The 17,298-nt window shown below is 44.2% G+C and overlaps 1 protein-coding gene across 2 annotated transcripts in view; it reads right to left on the bottom strand.

Moving 5' to 3' along the window:
* TEAD1 (TEA domain transcription factor 1) overlaps positions 1–16,174 on the bottom strand; it is a 151,421-nt gene extending 135,247 nt beyond the window's left edge. Inside the window, exons 1-2 of one of the 2 annotated variants that reach the window (XM_064715739.1) lie at positions 15,901–16,174; positions 15,206–15,352 (exon numbers count right to left, since the gene is read on the bottom strand). The gene's annotated coding sequence lies outside the window, so the exon portion shown is untranslated. The remainder of the gene's footprint in view (positions 1–15,205; positions 15,353–15,900) is intronic. The other variant, XM_064715740.1, reaches the window with a different exon arrangement.
* Positions 16,175–17,298: the final 1,124 nt, after the last annotated feature.

The following is a 17,298-nucleotide window of genomic DNA, read 5'->3' as shown; positions in this document are numbered from 1 at the left end:
ACATTTTGTGCTCAGTGTGGCCTATTCCAGCAGAACATGCAGTCTGTGCTCGTGGCAATTATGCCTTGTTTGCATCACACCCTGACACGCGTGCCACGAGAGTTTCACACGCTGTAATGCACCACAGTTTATTTTAAATATTCTCCATTTCCTCAAGTGAGCCTCATGGCATGGCAGCAGAACCCAATACAATGGGATCTGGCAGGCTGCATTCACAGGACTGCCTTGTAAAATAAATAAATAAATCGAAGGCAAAATAAACATTAGCGTTTTGACTGTTTCTTGTAGTTTTCCTAAACATTCTAAAGTAAAACAGAAAATACTTTGCTGAGCCTGAAAGACCAAAGGATTTGCAGATGCAGCCAAATGAGGCAGTTCTCAAACATCCATTCTTCCTTACGCAGCAAAGCATTCCCCCTGCTTTGCCCAGGGATATTTCCACTGGGCTGGCAGAGGGCAGCCACAGGGTAAAACATTCAGAGATAACCTGGCCACTCAGAAGGCTGAGACATTGAAACCCTCACCCAAATGAGTCCCCACCCCTAATGACAGCTTTACCCTCTCCCAGGTAACCTTCTGCATCAGGATCTGCCTCTGGAAGCCTTCAAGGCACACAGCTCTCTCCTCTGAATATACTGACAATTAGAGACTCTCCTGGCTAAGACTGGCTTGCCGTGCACCAAAATATTCTGCAATGATTTCAGCACACAGTCCTCTTAATTTGGTTCCATCTTCCAAGCTTAAGAACAGACACGTCCCTCCAGTATGGAAGCTACAAATTGAATTGTTAAAACAAATATCAGCACAAATTCTGTGTTAATGAGAATCATGTCTCTTCCATGCTTTTAATACTAACCCACGAGATTAATTATTACATTTAGTGTCTAGGACAGCAACACTTCCTACTCAGCACCTGTCATGGGTCCAGCAATTAATTGCATACCACTGACCTTCACAGAACACCATGGAAATTTTATTACTGTACAACTCAATTGCAGTCATACAACACTGCCACAGAACTATGTCTTATTACCAAAAAAATCATGTGCTTACAAAAGGGATAGTTGAGCCAACTGAACTATTTATAATTTGCAGAATAAAAAACATTTCACAAGGTTTACAACATACACAAAAAAAAATATTTGCAGCCTTAATACAAGACAAATGTTACCAAGATTCACGTTATAGACAAAAGCAGAATGGAAAATATTCCCCGAAGCCATAATGGCAGGGTTATGTAGTATGCTATTTAAAAGCTATTCACCAATGTCTTCTTCCTATTAGCCAGAACTCCATGGTAGAGAATAAATTGAAGAAAGCCAATTACAAATTGTGGTTCTACAACAGAGGGACTGGATGTGTAAGACAAAGCAGAGGAAGGACAGGACCACACTGGCACACCTGACCCAGTGCTAGGCCCAGGTTTGCCACCTTGGAGTTCCCTCTCTGCCAATTTGCTGCTTTGAGGGGGCTCCATCCTGCTTATGGCATGTTGCTGTGGCTCAACCCCAGCTGACAAACCCAAAACAGCCCCACACCAACATGACCAAGAGAATTAACTCCATCCCAGCCGAGAGCAGCACACCTGCCTTACTCTCTTCCAAGAAAACGCTGCAGCTCAGCACATTTCTTCAAAGCTCAGGAGTCTCCTTGCTCCTTTCCAAACCAAAGGGTTCACTAAATAAATAACTGTTGCATGACTACTCTAATTTCAAACTGGCATGCTAATGTAAGACCTGGTGGAAGTCAGGACTTTCTCCCTGGTTTCAAGGGCTGTGTCCAGGATGAAATAACTCGTCACGCCCAGAATTCCAGCAATGCCTTCCAAGTTCCCAGGCTGGAGTGACCCAGCCACAAACCTCCACTCCCACACATCTGCACCTGCTGCACGCTCAGGGAGGGAAAGGGATGGTGCAGGCAGGGTCTCAGGCTTTGCCAAAGGTGCACATGTGCAAGAGCTGCTGGTTTCATAGCTGGCACTGTCCCTGTGCACTTCCAAGTGTTATCCAAATTTCCTACCGGAGTGATTGATGGGCAGCAGTGAGGCAAAGCACCCATCCCCTCAAGTCAAACCCCAGAGAGTACCAAGAGATAACCATGGAGCAAACTGGAGGCCGCTGCCAAGACCTCATGCAGTATTTTATGGAAGTGTGATATTTACTGAATACCTTGTATGATTTTCCACAAGCAATGCAAAATGCTTCCTGCCATGGCAAATTCCTCACATCTCAGGCGATGCAGTTCATTTCACCAAAATGCAGCTACAGCTGGGTTTGCCACATCAATCCAGTCTCACATCTTTTTTGGTTAAAGATTTGTAATCTCTGTGGCCAGGGACAGTAAGATTACCTAGCAAACAAAGCTCACCAACACTGGTTTGCTTTAAAGGATCACCTACACATGGAATGGACGATATCTGCAAGGCAATTCAGGGCTCTGTGAAGGTTGAGATTTTGTTGTGAGGGTTTGTTGTTTTTTTTTTTTTCCTAAAAAGTTCATTAAAATTTTTCAGTTGATATAATAGATTCTTCCATCTCTTCAATACAGCAGAGGAAATGAAGTGAAACTAGCTTCATTGTAATGGAAAAGTGATCTCATAATTTAATTCACTTTGCTCCCTAATCACAAATGCTCAGAGAGCACAAGCTAAGGAAGGAAGGTGTAAAGTGACGCTGCAACCTAGCTCCCACAATTAAAATTCTCCTTTCCTGAAGGAGTCGGGGTTGCAAACCAGAATGAAGCACACACGGTACCGAGATTACTGAAAAGTTGTGGGCAAGGCTGTGGTTCAGAGGCAACAACCCTGCTCTGTTTGAAACCAAATCCAAAATTCCCGTTGGTTTTGCTGACACCTTGGCTTAGATATCCTTGAGGCCTGATCCCAGAGCACATGAATGCACACAGAGGTGCCTACAATGAGTTGCTCTACAGCCCGATGTAAAGAAGTCATCACAAAATGAGCGCAAAGATGACAGACAAGCCCCCCTCTCCCACCAGGAAAGCTTCTGCTGCCCCCTCTCCAACACTTTCACTTCTGCCAGAAGTGCCCTCTGCCCGCCTGCCCCTCCAGCTGTCCAGTGTCCCCTGCAGACAGCACTGCTGAGCAGGCAGAGCACGGATTAAACAGCATTACATGCTCTTTCTGACAGTTTGTTCCCACTAATCTAGAAAATCATTTTTCTCCTTGTGGATATTTTTCAATAAGGCAAGGGAGATGTTACAGAAAAAAAAATAAAAATCTCCAAGATTAGAATATATCAGAAACTTGAGAATGCTTAATGTGTCATTGTGACCATGAATATGTACACAAACACACACACAATTAAAGTGAAGTATTTCAGAGGAGGTTTAAAAAAATAAAATATGTTCAACAGGAAGAGTCTGTTTAATGTAGGATTTAAGCAAGGCTCTTCCATTTGCATAGATCACTTACAGCAGCAGCAATTCATTAAATTCTCCCATAAAATCATGCTATATTTTGTCTGAAGCGACAGATTCCTTGCAGATCACAGTGCCTTTCTCATGCTGCTAATAAGATAATCTGTTACATGAGGCTTACAAATCCATTTAAATTGATTTTAATTAATGAATCAATCACTAGCCACTGATGACTTGGTCTACAGACAGCAAGCAATTCAAAGCCCCAGGCTTCTAATCCAAAACCAAAATCCACATTAGAGCAACAGGACATCTCTCTGATCGATGGCAGCACAAAGATGTTCAGTTCATACACATTTAAAGTGTATGAACCTGATCAAAATGTATCTCTAGATCTTATGCATTACAATTCCCAAATTCAGGACTGTTCAACTAGAAAAGCAATATTAAATCATTTACATTTCTTTGCAAAAGGAAAAAATTAAATCAAGCACAACTATAACCTGATTCTAAACTTTAGATGCTAATTCCACTTGAAGGTTCCTCCCTTTGTTCTCCTTCCCTGTGTTAAACAATCTGTTGTTTAACATTAATTAATAAAAAATTGCGCTTCTTATGATCGCAAACACGAACAATTCTTTTTTACGTTTGCTTTGGTGCTGTGCAAAGCCACTGCTGTTCTCCACTCTTCAAGTGTTACAGTTTCCCTCAAACAGAAAACAGGAAAGAAGTGAGATTTCTGTCCCAAAAATCAGCAAGCAGGAGCAGCGGGAAGAACATCCTTGTTATTGTAGTAAGTTAATTATTATAATTATTGTTATTACAAGGAGTTAATTACAATGCAGCAAGCTAAACCCACAACGGGCTGTGTGATGCCCAGCACTGCAATCCCTGGAGCACCAGCATCTGCCTCCATGGCACAGGGGACACACCTGAGGGAGCTTCTCCTCCCGTCAGCACCAACAGCTGGGGCTCCAGCACCCCCTGAACCAGCCCAGAGCAGCGAAGGAATGCTGCCTTTGTCATGCCAAAAATCCCAGTTCTGCCTGTTTAAAAGGGCTCTGCATTTGTTTTTAACCAATTCTGCAACTACAGTTTAACCCTGTCAAAAGTAGACTTTCTTCTTTTAATGTAGTACCTACTAATCTGTTGCTCTCAATACTCTTATTCTTCCTGGTTTGTTAAAAACAAATGGTATTTTGGAGGGAAGAACAAAAAGAATAATTAAAGAAGGTGGGTTTGGCCTTTACGTGCTGCTAATTAATTCGAGTTAAATTAACCAAATAATAAGTACAAGATACCAAACTATCTTTCATAATATTTAAGAAAAGCATAAAGGGTTGAACACTTTCCAGGTGTAAACACATTAGGACCAACGTTGTACCAAGCCTGAATCTGGCCCCATTAGCTCCTAAAGGTAAATAGTTCATCCCCTTGCACAGATGTCAGAGCATACAGGCACTCCAAGTTTAAAGGACAGATTCTGCAGCCAACAATGCTCCACTGACACAGAGACAATCAATGTGTCCTTGATTATGAGGAGGCAAACAGTTTTCACTGAAAAAAAAAAAAAAAGAAAAAAAAGAGAGACTGAGAACAAATCATGTGTTTTTATTTTATAGGTTCCAAGTTGGGGTTGGGGTTTTTTTCAAGCCCTTTTGGAGAGCTGAAACAGAATAAAAATAGCTTGTTGCACAAGCATAAAACAAAGTAACTGCTAAATAAACATTTTAAATTTACTCCTATGTGCTCAGTTCTCACTCCCATTAGTCTTCAGGAGTTGGATGATTTCACAAAAACATCTTCCCGTTTTCTGGAAAACTGATTAGATGGGTTTTGTCCAAGAATTGTCCCATAATGTGTTCCCTTTATTTCACATGCTGAATATGACTGCTGGAAAATGTACTGCAGCACAGAAGGCAGTATATGCCAGTGCATCCTGACATTCAAATCAAGACCACAAATTATAAACAGTTTCAGCAAATTGACTCGAGAGCCTTTGTTCCTCAGACATACATCTTCCTATTGCTTACAAAAGCAGCATATACTAACCACGAAGGCTGCTATAGCCAGTACTGGGAAAGGAAGTTATTGAAGCCTGGATTTCCTGCTTTCAGCCCAAGCCAAGAACTGCAAGGCTTGTAGTGGTTTCAGGAACTGACTCATCTAATGATTCATGGATAAGATACTGGTTTTAATATATTTCTGATCATAAGACTCAAACTTCAAAAACAGGGATGCTTAGTTTTTATTTTAAAGTAAAAAAAAAAGGTACATCAATCAAGCAAACAAATGTTGTCATGGGACAAATGAGCTAATAATTATTAATGTGTTTTACAGCTTTTTTAAGATGTTGTGTTAAACATCCTGGAAATTCATTTCAAGAGAATGTAGACAATTGAAATAAAAATCCACTGTCAAAAACTTGAGTACTTTCATTGCAGTCCTGACAGAGCTGAAATCCAAGTGGAGAGCAGCTGGGATATCAGTGCATTTTTAGAGATACCCTTAGGTACAGGTATGGCTGCTACACCCTAATCAATGACTGGAGCTAGTCTAATCAATGATTAGAGCTAGGGCTGCCATTGTTAATGCACCTGGTGTCTTCAGCTGTGGACACAGAGTACCGACAGAGACTGGCTGGTAACAAACAGCCAGGGAAGTTTTGTTCCAGGAGTGACTGAAACTGCTGAGGTCAATCCTACAGCAATGACTAACACTGGATTTTAAGTGCTCTCTCACACACACCCCCCTGCATTTTGTGCTAATTCAGAATTCAAGCCCAGTTTTTATGCACTGAGCTCTTCCAGAGGAAAGCACGCCTTCCAGAGCATCAAAACCCTTTTTGCCCACAACACAAATCTCATCAGTATGCTGTAACTTGAACTGCCAGGCTCTTGCACCTAAAAAATAGCTGGTGATGGAAGCTGAATTCTGCCAGGCTCATGTATGGAAAAGTACTGGTTTACTTTTTAATTTTTGAGCTGCAAGCTGCAGCCACTCGCAGCGTGCTGGGGACGGAGGGGGATGTTGGCATTTCTGCATTTCACCCCTGTGCACAACCAGCAAAGGGGGAAAAAAAAAAAAAAAACAAAACCAAAATGCATCTTGCTCAGAGGAAAATAAAAAAGCAAAGCAAAGAAAAAAGCAGCAGTTAAAACACTTGACAAGAAAAGGCCAAAGTGCGCTCGGTGGCTGGCAGTCATTTTATGGCTATAGTCCTACAGCAGATTTACTCAGATGACGTCAGTGGCTCCAATCCAGCTTTTCTTTGGTAGCATTTACCACTTGCCTCTTGAAGCCTCCACTATGCTACAGAGCAGTAGACCATAATCAAAATTCCCTTTGTGAAATAGAGTTTACCTCAGGGCACAGAGGCATTGCAAGCTGAATTGCAGGCTCTTCACCCTGTACTGCATGCCCAGAAATAAATAACCTACAATACTGTACTCTCCTTAATACAGAAGAACCATTAAAAGCAGCCTGCTACCTAAAAAAAAAAGGGTTCTTTAATTTGTTTCCAAAATCTCAGAAGCCAGAATATTAGTTAATTTTCCGAGCAACCAAGAACTATAATAATTCTGCTACCCTTTGGACTTCTTCATATTGTTTTTAGAGATTTTGGATGATAAAGTTATTTATGGGTCACTGTTTCACCAGCAAAAAATTATTACTAATGCTAGAGGCTAAAGTGAATCTGTATAGGAAGCTGCATATTTTATACTGCCTTCCAAATATGCCCCTTCAACTGCTTATCTACAGCTGCTCAGTAAGCATACAGAAAATATGCCAAGAAGCAGAGCAAGAAATTACTGTGCATAAGTAATAGTCAATTTAATGAGCAAAATACACATTATTTGGAGCTGTGCATTTCCTATCACAAAGCAGTGGCTGAAACCAAGGGAACACCAGTAAAGCCAAGTTGAGGAGATACCAAATAAACTAAAACTTCACAAGTTTAATCAAAATAACCCCCACAAAGATGAGTCCTATGGTACTAAATAAACATAGATTTGTTATGTTTTCAGGGAGCCAGCACTCCAAAGACAGCCATACCCATTATGGGTGGTAACTGGATACATCAGTGAACTGAAAATTGCCTCTCACACTTAGGAATAACTCCCAGGGAAGATGCACAAGTGCCTCAGGGAGCTGAAAGGCTCAGCAGCCCTCCCTGCCCAGGCCCTTTGCTTACCTGGCCCCCAATCCCACCAGGATGAGAGATCACAGCTCTAACCTGCAATGCCCAGACACCAAACAACACTGCTGCCACCAAACTGCACGAGCCACACCATGGACCTCAGCTCTACCTCTGAATTCAAAACAGATTTAAAGTTTGGGGGCAAGACCAAACCAGCTCCAAGTGGACAGACACACACATTTGGTGTCCCTGCAGAGAAACCAGAAGCCCTGCAGCAGCCCCAGAGGCCAAGCCAAGGGCAGGGAGCCTTTCTGCAGCTGCCAACATCAGCTGAGGCGGAGCAGCAAGGTGGGAGCATCACCTCTCATCTCACTGCCCACCCAGCTGGCCCCTGGGTCAGCTCCTGCCTTTTTCCAGGCAGCTCATCTGGGTGGACTTCAGTGAAATGGTAAAGAGTGGCCCACTGCTCAAATTGCTCACATTTCACACAAATGGAGACTGATGGGGCCAGATTCAGGTTTGGTACAATGTTGGTCCCAATGTGTTTACACCTGGAAAGTGTTCAACCCTTTATGCTTTTCTTAAATATTCACACTCCATTGCACACAAATGGAGAAAAATTTTCTTTGCCAAAAAAAAAAAAAAAAGTGGTGTCAGCAAACAGGTTCAGAAGATGATTGTGAATTTCTTTGAGAGAGAATCTAAGTCCTTTTCTTGGTCATTAAGGACCTGGACACAAAAGGCATGGCAAGCACAAGTGGCCCTTTCTTTCCAACATCCAGGGCAAGGACGGGCTGGGAGCAGCAGCAGAGGGCACGGGCAAGGAGCACCTGGCAAGCTGGACTGCAAAAGGAAAAACACAAAAAAATCACAATAATCACAAAATCAAAAATCCCTTGGACAGGGATCCAAGGGCAGGAGAGCTGAACCAGGAGCAAGAATGTGATCCCAAGGGAAGAGGAGGGTCCAGGGACAGCTGGGGTGCCCTGCAAGGAACAGGCAGGAGACAGGAATGTGCTGCAAGGTCAGAGAGCAGCACAGGCACATCCAGCCCTAAGGACAGCACAGAGAACTGAATGGAAGGCTCTATTTGTGGCTGGAAACTCCTCCTGCTACAAAATAATTACTCCCAAAGAAAGGCAAGATGAAGGAGCTTCCAGTGGCTCTTCCAGTCTTCTTGTCTTTCAGTTGATCGTGGAAAAAACAGGGGAAAAAAAATCTTCAAAGACCAGCTGGCAGCAGATATAGGGACATGACTGGTTTTAAAGGTTAATTTTTTTTTGAAAGAATGAAGGTAAAACCGGGGATGTGGAAACTGTTTACAGAGTTTTGTTTTTCTATTTTAAGCTGTAAATCACCTTTAGGACAAGAAAAAAAAAGTATGCACTGATATTGGTGATAGATTAGGTGTGAATAAAATTTCCTTTTTCCCATTAACTGTTGTCCCAGATCATCATATTTTTTTCAATTGATATACACATAACAGAAGCTTTAATCCCCTAAACCTCTATGAATTTACCTTTTCTTCCAAAATCTATTCTGACATTTTCTCCCCTCAAAACCAAAATGTCATTCCTGAATTATAATCTCCCAACAAGAAAGACAACCATGTAAAAAACAACAAAAAACCCAAACAAACCATGCCAACTAATTCCAAAAATAAGCATTGCTGTTCACAGCACCGTGAGGTGAATGAATGGTGAGAGATTCCACCAAGGGAATAATTGTGATGTCTATAATGTTAAAGGAATAATTTGGCACCAAAAGTACCCAAGGCCATACTGGTTGGCGATTCAAACACGAAGCATATCAAACCACCACTGATAAGCTAAATTAACAGATAGCTTATCTGAAGCATATACTGGCCATATGGTGCCACAACTTCTGTTGCCTGTTGCTGGCATAACAATAGGCTACTGCAGTCTTAGACTGGAAGCACTATTTGACAAACTGTCAACAGCATTTTTTTTTTTTTTTTTTTTTGCAGAGCTCTAGGGCAATGGCACACTCGCCTATTTGCATTTTTTTTTTTTTAAACAGGTGAACAAAGAGTAAACCAGATGTCGACTTTAGAAATCGAGCTGTCTGGATCGGGAGATTTAACAGAGGCAGGCATACTGCTACAGCTCAAATCTAGACAATGAGCTTTTCTAAAAACACTCTGGCCTAGGGGAGTGGCTATTTAAAACACTTGGCTTCTTTTATTTCAGCACTATGGAAGTGAATTCTACTCTTAAGTGCCAGCTCAAATGAAGTCATTTTGTTTCACTGGGGCTTTCTTTGCATTTCAGAAATGTAGCGTGTACTGTAGTAACGGAAAAGACCAAAAAATGGTGGGGAGTGTGTGATGTGGAAAACAGCAATTTGATCACATTCAAAAAAAAAAAAATTGAAAGGACAATTAAAGCGCAAGTTACATGAAATTTACTTTTCCTTCTCAAAAAAACAAAAAAAAAAAACAAACAAGCCAACACAACCAAAACAAAACTAACAACAAAAAATAAAACCCAAACCACTTCTGAGTGCTTAAGGAAAACCTGATATTTACAACCCCCTCAAGTTCCACAAAGACAAGCAAAACTGACCAGTAACAACCATTTGCAAGGGGACTTGAATATGTTACAGAAACACATTAATACCAAATGTATCATGAAAGTTGTCTTCCTGATTCATCTAAAAAAATAAATCTTACTATTTGAGGAGAAATAATCTTTTCATAACAACACAGCAATCTACTCAATCATTATAAAAATTGACAAAATCAAAACGACTGTCAATCAATATATAGTAGGTCTGTCTATGATATTCAATTATGAAAATGTGCTTTTAGCTGTGTTCTGTAGGAGTGTGAAAGACATAATGAGAAAAATAGATAACTTTCTGTTCTAATAATCTGTTCTGCTTTGATAGGCAGTTATGGGAACATATTTATTTTCTGACTTATACCCAGCTAAGTATGTAGCATTTTTAGATTATCTTTTCAAATTGTTCTTGAACATTCTCCGTTAAAAAAAAAAAACAACTCCTTTCATGTTAAGTTGAGATTGCACTTGAACTCCTTCCAAAAGCCAGAGCTGTACTGAATTATGATAATTAGAAAGCTGTGCGCATAAAAGGCAGCACAGTTGATGCATTTAAAAAAGTTCATGCCAGAGAATATAAGTTCAATATGTTCTCACATAATTAACATTTCCCATCATTAGCAGCAGTTTTCAGTTCATGTATCTGTAAAAACAACAGCACTCGTCATTGTTTTAGATTCCCAGTCAATAGCATTTTAATAGTTTTACACATAATCCCAAACTTTGGTCCCTTCCCCCTCCCCACACATGGAGATTTCCCATCCCACCTCCCGACCTGCCTGCAAACACACTGGGATTCTGTGCCCGTGTGCTCCTGCAGCCGCCCAGAGGGGCTCTGAGCCCCGGATCAGGGAAAGCCCAAGGAGAGCTGGAAGCGCTGCCAAGGTCCGGCAGGACGCGGGGCAATAATCACGCCGCCCTGATTGTTTATTATCACGCAATAAACAACGAGCGGGACACAAAGGACAAAAAGCTGTAGGTGATACCTCGCGCTGGACAGGAGCCAGACTAACACAGGCCGCCTCTGACAAGGCAGGCACAGGCTGCAGGGACCGGGAAATGGGGTCAGAGCCCTGCGCCAGCCGGGCAAGCAGCGCAAACCCTTCCCACACTCGCGGATTTCCATCGCGCCCCGGCCCCGCGCACCCAAATCCAACCAGGGCGTGGAGCTGTGGTGGGCTGCTCTTCGAGAACTTCCTGGGTAGAATAACTCCAGTTAGTTGGCAGGAGCCAGGTTTCGACTTTCAGTCCCTGCGTTTTGAAATTAATGTAATTCTGGTTGAATATTAATAACCTGATCCAGTATAAAAGGTGCTGAGTCTGCATCAGCACAGACAGAAATTTCGGCTTTTCAAATGACAAGATGAAACTCACAGTGACATCACAAAAACGAGAGGTTTATTGTATTAAATCAGAAAACACTTAGCTGAATTTTATGTGACAGATCTGAGGAGCAAATTTGAAGTTGCTGCCTCAAAGGACTTAAGTCTGCAACTTTTCACTCTCTTCTGTTTTGGAAATGAGCAACCATTTAAACCAAACACAAAATTATTCCAGGAAATATTATTCCATCCTTGTTCCACTTGCAAAAGTCAAAAGGAGTTTTGTCCAAGAACAGAGAGCAAGATATGGTCATAAAGTGGGAACTTATTGCAGAGCTTTTTTTTCCTAAAACTGTGTCTTCAGCACAGCTTAGAGTCAGTTGGCTTTACAATTAATAATGCCATTCGTCTGTTCATACATCACAGGATGCAATCTAAATTACACAGCACTTGCACAAACTGCCACAAAACCTGTAACAGCCCTTGCTTGCAGGGAGATGAGTTACCTCCTGAAAGTTCTAAAATTTTGTTGAGAGTCAAATAATTCTTTAACAGAAAAGGGCTGCAGTTTAGGAATATAAACCATCCCCGCTCGCGGCAAGCGCTAATGGCAGAGCGCAACACGGCACCACAGCAGAAATCAAACCTCAGGTCCCAGAAAAAAGGATTATTTCTCTCATTAAAAGGTAGGGCCCTCTCATGAGCTGGGGACTTCAAAATCATTTTTAAAGGGCCAATTTGCACCCTCATTACAGCCAATGTAATCCAGCAACAGGCCGTATGAAGTTGATGGAATTAGCCTGAATTTAGACCAGATTTCTAAGAAGTCAGCCCTCGCCTCATATTTGCACATGCTATGAGTAAGAGCCCGAATGGAATGAATGATCAGCTGTTAATAGAAATTTGCCTTCCAGTCTTAGGCAGATTACAAGTTAAGCAGAACATAAGCCCCGAGCAGAAATTTGAAAAAGTATGTGTGTCAAATCAATATTCTTTTAAATCAAAGATGTCCTTCTTTAGACATCAAACATCACACCAACCATGGACATAAAGCACATGCTGTAAATATCTCAGTATTTGATCCAGCAAATGTTTATTCCTATGAGTCATGCTGGTCACTTTAACCTGAGCAAGGACTGGATCCAGCCAATACTTTATTTTTAAATAAATGGAATCACTACAGAAAGACAGTTTTTCAACCATCTCCAGAGGGGTACAGGGTTAATATTAATGACATGAAGAAATGCCAGCTAGAATGAGTGATGTGCATATTTTTATATTTATATATATATGGTGTGTACCCAGTAAGAAAGCAAGTGCTCATAACAGGTTTGAAGGTAACCTTCTGCCAAACACACACATCCAGAACTGCACAGTAAATCTCCATGTTTTGGGAACAATCTTAGGCACCTCCTAATAAAATGAGATTACTTCTGGTGAAATTCTTCCAGCAGTGTAACCATCCTACTTTACAGACTGAAAACTGACAGCTGTATCATAATGCACAACTGCATGTTTTTACCTTTCGCTTTTTTTTAAAGAAAAAAGTATTTCTCTGTAGCTCTGAAGCTTTTATTCCTGTATTGCCTGTACTGTACCTTGAAAGTTTGCTTCCAACATTATCACAAAGGCAGCTTAAACAGAAAGAAGGAAGAAATGGATTTTTTTTCCCCTCAGCATGTGACTCAACTGAACTTAACTTTTTCAGGCATGGACAAACAAAGCCCAGAAACCACTTTAACAATATCCAAAACCGCTACAGCATCCAGCAGCAGCAGCAACAACAAAAACCCAGTGGTTCCAGGGGACACCAAACACAGCACACACATGCTCACACATCCCCACACGCTATCACTGCCCAGCTGGACACTCACGGCCGGGGCTGCTTCGCCATTAAATTTCTGCTGTTCTTTTCTCCTGTTTAATTAAAACTCCTTTAAGCACACTCTGTCTTTACTAAGACTCCTGTCAAATCAACATTTCTCCTTGGCTTCAGTGCTCCTGTACACCCCACTCAGCACAGAGTAAGAAACTGTGGAGAACATAAAACCACAATTTGAACCTCAAGAGCTGCTGCTCCACTCTCCTGGCTGAAAGGGCCAATAATATTTACTTCACCAAAGCTTTGTAAGCAGGATGGATGCTCAAAATACATTGAATGTGTTTAGCAATAAAGAACTTCCCAAAGGTATTTCTAGATTGCTAAGAAGAAAAATGGAAAGAATTTTGCATCTAAAATTTCTGCTTGGTCAGCTGATGAAAACCTGGAGCAAACAAAATGCAGAATTATCCCTACTGGTATAGGAAACTCTTTATGATCTAATTAAACTCCAGTGCAGTGTGAAAAGATGTGTTTTCCCACAAAGGTGAAAAAATAAATGCACCTCTAAAACGTTTACCCTTTGTGAAAATAATTTCAAAAAGTGGATTTTAAAAACTTGCAACTTCAGAACGAGACTCAAATATAAAATCTTCAGTTTTGTGTTTCAAGAACATCTGCTGTATTAATTCCTGTATTTCTATTCCCAAATAAAGTGCGTGTGTGTATACGTGTGTACATAAAAATACATATGTTCCCATACAAACAAACATGCAAGCTTCCCTCCCACCCCCAGAAGTAATTCAATATCCAGGTCTGTGTCATTTTTAACAGCACCATCTTACCATCAGTACAATCTAATATTCTGTAATGGTATTCCCCAACTATTTATAGAGGTAGAATACATCATACATTACAGACACACATTCCCAATCTAGGGTTGTAAGAAGAACCCTACGTAATTTTAAATTAAGTCCTAATGTAATTATAATCATTTTTGTTTTCATATTCAATTGCAGGTAGCACGTAGTTATTTACATGAATTTTCCTGTTAGAGGCATTCCCACAGAGATTTCCATATTAGATGTGCTGCAGAATAACTGAGCATGCAGCCAGGCATGTTATCCACACACAGCTCCCAGCTCAGCCCTTACCCAGCCCTGCAGAACCGCTAACCTGCACGATTGCATTTCCAAACTTTATCAGCTCGAAGAGAAAGCAAATATGCGCCTGCTAATACAGGAATACAGCTGCACATGGACTTTTTCTCCCTGAGGCTCTGCCATTTCAGCTTACGCTTCTTATACACACTATTTTAAGTCAGAAAACACCGGTACAATCTGATATTTCTTGCCCTTTCTTGCCTAGAAAGGAGCAGTTTAAAAAAATCCTGGGAGCCATTTCCATTGAGAGAGCGCAGGGCAGAGCTGCTCCCTAACTTTCCAGCACTTCTGGAGGTCACTTTTCATTTCTCCATATCAAAGGCAGGCACTTGTTTCTAATAAGTTAACAACTCTCCTGAGAAACGTGGGTGGCTGGCATTTCATTGTTTCATAAATATTTTTATATTGGTAACACCGTTCAACTTAAAACAGATTTCAAGAGGAGAAAAATCACGACTAGGACCGTGCTCGACACACAGGCAGGAGCGCAAACTTTTTTCCTTGGTGAAAGCAGAGATATTTCCCCCCTCGTCTCGCTTTATTTCGCCTCGCTGTTTTTGTTTGGTTGTGTGGAGGGGGCCGCTTTGTTTTAATTTGGGTACAAAAGGCGCAGTGTATAAGTTTTCCCTCCCCCTTGGAAGTGTACTTCCTTTGAAAGCGCTCCTCCGCGAACAAAGGCTGCCACCGGCCCTCCGCACCAGCTGGGCGATGGAGCTCTTCAAAACCTCGCCGAGAAATTAACAAAAAAAGGAAAAAAAAAAACAACAAAAAAACCACCAAAAAAACCTTGCGGTTCCTACCGAAAGGAAGTTTTCCAGGGACAATCTCCTCGGCGTTGCTGTAACTGCGACTTTGTCTTTTTTGGATACAACGTTTCTGCTGACTCCCGAAAATTTTCCACTTGAATGTGCAATTAACCAGCAGCGGCGGCGGCAGCGGCAGCAGCTCTGGAGAAGGAGAAGCAGCAGCGAAAAAGGACATTCCTTCTTTCATCTTTTGGAGGAAAACAAGCGCGGGGAGGGAGGGAGGCAGCGCCGGGAGCTCCGCGCCAGGCCGGGGATGGCTGCTGAGCGCTGCGAGCCTCCGCGCCCGGCCCGGGGCTGCTCCCGGCGTGCGTGCTTCCCCGCGGGAAAAAAAAACAACAAAATATGTGAAAAATGCCAAGGATCGGTGCGCGCGTGTGCGAGGGGGAGAGCCTGTGTGTGTGTGAGAGAGTGAGAGAGAGCGGCGTGCGAGCGCGCCCGGTGCCGGGCGGTGACTCAGGCCACGGAGTGCGAGCGGGGGAGCGCAGCGGAGCGGGGCGGGCGGCAGCGCCTGTTGCAGCTCCGGCCGCGGCCCCGCAGCGCCGCAACTCCGCGCCGAGCAACTTCTGCCCCCGCCGCGGCCCCCGGCCCGCCCGCCCCGGCACCTGCGGGGGCTCCGGGCCCCGCTCGGGCCGCCCCCGGCCGGGAGCGCCCCCCGCCCCGCCGCACAAAGCGCCCGCGGCCCCGCTTACCTCCGCGCCGCGGCCCCTGCGCGCACCGCCAGCGCGCCGCGCTCCGACGGCAAAACTTCGCCCGCCGCCCCCGGGCCGCCCCGGCTATTTATGGCCCCGCGCCTATTTTTAATCCGCCGCCCGGCTATTTATACCGCGGCCGTAGGTTGCCGCGGGCCGGCGGACGGAGCCCTCGGAGGATGAGTTGCTGCCCGGCCGGCGGCGGGGCGGGCCGGGCTCCCGGCCGGGCTGCGCGGCGCCAGCGATGCGAGGAATGCGCGGAATGAGGGGAGGAATGAAATGAACGCGGGAGCGGGGCGGCCGCGGGGCGGAGCGCGGCCCGCCGCCCCCTGCGGCCGCGGGCGGGCGGGCGGGGCCGCGGGCGGGGCCTCCGCGCCGCGCTGACCTCATAGGGGAGCCCGCGGGAGGGGGCCCGGTCGGGGCTCCGCGGCTCCACCGGGGCTCTACTGGGGCTCGGGGGCACCGCCGGGCCGGGCCCGCCCGCCCTGGAGCCCCGGCAGGGTCCGCAACGCGCGGGCGGTGCTGCGGAACGGAGTCCCGAAGGATGCGCGGGATGCGGGGGGATGCGCGGGGTCCGGCCGGGGAAACAGCGGGGAGGCTCCCCGGGGATGCTCGGTGTACACACGCTCACATCCAACCCCCGGGTGCCGTGCAAAGCCTAAGGAACGCGGGTCTGTGTCCAAAAGGGCCAACAGAGCCCCACAGCATGGGATGAGAAGACATCACACCCCAAATTGACATGGACAATTTGGGTCCAGTCTTCACCCTCAATCCAGATGCTGACCTTTCTCACAAAACTGTCCCCAGATGCAGATTTCACAATGCCAGTTTTGCACCACTCCGAATGAGTGACTATCTGTACCCCTCTTGTCTTGTGCAACGCATCCCCCAGAAACGCTCCCCAGGCAGCATCACAGGCACGTCTCCTTCACTGAACAATCCACTACCTCATGGAAATAATTGCAGGGAAGGCACAGCTGTTGTGCTTGTGACAATTCATATTTGCATAAGCAAAAGGGATAACTGGACACCTTGGTGTTTGTGAAATAAATTGCCTGCTTTGATGTGCAAACACACATTTCTACCCACCTTTGAAAGTTTGCCCAGCAGGGCTGCCGCGTTGGGAGCGATCACAAAAATCCCGTTCCAGCCTCAGAGGAGCAATGTGTCGGCATCACCAGGCAGCATTTACATGCTCACACTGCACCTAAGTCCATGACATGCTGGTGGAATCCTCAATAAATGCCCTGCATATTACATTTTTGCGACGTTGAGAAGAGATGCCCAGCGTGTCGTTCTGGGAATGCCAGGAACGTGCTTGTCCCACTGCTTTCGCAGTCCCAATCCCATGAGACAGCCATGCTGTTAACAGACATCCTTGCAGCCTGTGGCTGACCC

Source organism: Zonotrichia leucophrys, chromosome 5, assembly GCF_028769735.1.
Source record: "Zonotrichia leucophrys gambelii isolate GWCS_2022_RI chromosome 5, RI_Zleu_2.0, whole genome shotgun sequence".
Taxonomy (NCBI): Eukaryota; Metazoa; Chordata; class Aves; order Passeriformes; family Passerellidae; genus Zonotrichia; species Zonotrichia leucophrys.
Note: the sequence above shows the minus strand (reverse complement) of the source record. Positions and strands in the feature narration are given on the sequence as shown.